This window comes from Falco punctatus (genome assembly GCF_963210335.1).
Source record: "Falco punctatus genome assembly, contig: scaffold_84, whole genome shotgun sequence".
NCBI classification, from domain to species: Eukaryota; Metazoa; Chordata; class Aves; order Falconiformes; family Falconidae; genus Falco; species Falco punctatus.
The window spans coordinates 280,939-283,339 of NW_027660066.1; positions in this window are offsets into that span (position 1 = coordinate 280,939).

Below are 2,401 nucleotides of genomic sequence, written 5' to 3' on the forward strand. Positions count from 1 at the left end.
CCTGAGTCTAACCCTAACCCTAAGAGCCTGAGTCTAACCCTAACCCTAAGAGCCTGAGTCTAACCCTAACCCTAAGAGCCTGAGTCTAACCCTCACCCTAAGAGCCTGCGTCTAACCCTAACCCTAAGAGCCTGAGTCTAACCCTCACCCTAAGAGCCTGAGTCTAACCCTAACCCTAAGAGCCTGAGTCTAACCCTCACCCGAAGAGCCTGAGTCTAACCCTAACCCGAAGAGCCTGAGTCTAACCCTCACCCTAAGAGCCTGAGTCTAACCCTAACCCTAAGAGCCTGAGTCTAACCCTCACCCTAAGAGCCTGAGTCTAACCCTCACCCTAAGAGCCTGAGTCTAACCCTAACCCTAAGAGCCTGAGTCTAACCCTAACCCTAATAGCCTGAGTCTAACCCTAACCCTAAGAGCCTGAGTCTAACCCTAACCCTAAGAGCCTGAGTCTAACCCTAAGCCGAAGAGCCTGAGTCTAACCCTCACCCGAAGAGCCTGAGTCTAACCCTAACCCTAAGAGCCTGAGTCTAACCCTAAGAGCCTGAGTCTAACCCTAACCCTAAGAGCCTGCGTCTAACCCTAACCCGAAGAGCCTGAGTCTAACCCTAACCCTAAGGGCCTGAGTCTAACCCTAACCCTAAGAGCCTGAGTCTAACCCTCACCCTAAGAGCCTGAGTCGAACCCTAACCCTAAGAGCCTGAGTCTAACCCTCACCCTAAGAGCCTGAGTCTAACCCTCACCCTAAGAGCCTGAGTCTAACCCTCACCCTAAGAGCCTGAGTCTAACCCTAACCCTAAGAGCCTGAGTCTAACCCTAACCCGAAGAGCCTGAGTCTAACCCTAACCCTAAGAGCCTGAGTCTAACCCTAACCCTAAGAGCCTGAGTCTAACCCTCACCCTAAGAGCCTGAGTCTAACCCTAACCCGAAGAGCCTGAGTCTAACCCTAACCCTAAGGGCCTGAGTCTAACCCTAACCCTATGAGCCTGAGTCTAACCCTCACCCTAAGAGCCTGAGTCTAACCCTAACCCTAAGAGCCTGAGTCTAACCCTCACCCTAAGAGCCTGAGTCTAACCCTCACCCTAAGAGCCTGAGTCTAACCCTAACCCTAAGAGCCTGAGTCTAACCCTAACCCTAAGAGCCTGAGTCTAACCCTAACCCTAAGAGCCTGAGTCTAACCCTCACCCTAAGAGCCTGAGTCTAACCCTAACCCTAAGAGCCTGAGTCTAACCCTAACCCTAAGAGCCTGAGTCTAACCCTAACCCTAAGAGCCTGAGTCTAACCCTAACCCTAAGAGCCTGAGTTTAACCCTAACCCTAAGAGCCTGAGTCTAACCCTAACCCTAAGAGCCTGAGTCTAACCCTAACCCTAAGAGCCTGAGTCTAACCCTAACCCTAAGAGCCTGAGTCTAACCCTAACCCTAAGAGCCTGAGTCTAACCCTCACCCTAAGAGCCTGCGTCTAACCCTAACCCTAAGAGCCTGAGTCTAACCCTCACCCTAAGAGCCTGAGTCTAACCCTAACCCTAAGAGCCTGAGTCTAACCCTCACCCGAAGAGCCTGAGTCTAACCCTAACCCGAAGAGCCTGAGTCTAACCCTCACCCTAAGAGCCTGAGTCTAACCCTAACCCTAAGAGCCTGAGTCTAACCCTAACCCTAAGAGCCTGAGTCTAACCCTAACCCGAAGAGCCTGAGTCTAACCCTAACCCTAAGAGCCTGAGTCTAACCCTAACCCTAATAGCCTGAGTCTAACCCTAACCCTAAGAGCCTGAGTCTAACCCTAACCCTAAGAGCCTGAGTCTAACCCTAAGCCGAAGAGCCTGAGTCTAACCCTCACCCGAAGAGCCTGAGTCTAACCCTAACCCTAAGAGCCTGAGTCTAACCCTAAGAGCCTGAGTCTAACCCTAACCCTAAGAGCCTGCGTCTAACCCTAACCCTAAGAGCCTGAGTCTAACCCTAACCCTAAGGGCCTGAGTCTAACCCTAACCCTAAGAGCCTGAGTCTAACCCTCACCCTAAGAGCCTGAGTCGAACCCTAACCCTAAGAGCCTGAGTCTAACCCTCACCCTAAGAGCCTGAGTCTAACCCTCACCCTAAGAGCCTGAGTCTAACCCTAACCCTAAGAGCCTGAGTCTAACCCTAACCCGAAGAGCCTGAGTCTAACCCTAACCCTAAGAGCCTGAGTCTAACCCTAACCCTAAGAGCCTGAGTCTAACCCTCACCCTAAGAGCCTGAGTCTAACCCTAACCCGAAGAGCCTGAGTCTAACCCTAACCCTAAGGGCCTGAGTCTAACCCTAACCCTAAGAGCCTGAGTCTAACCCTCACCCTAAGAGCCTGAGTCTAACCCTAACCCTAAGAGCCTGAGTCTAACCCTCACCCTAAGAGCCTGAGTCTAACCCTCACCCT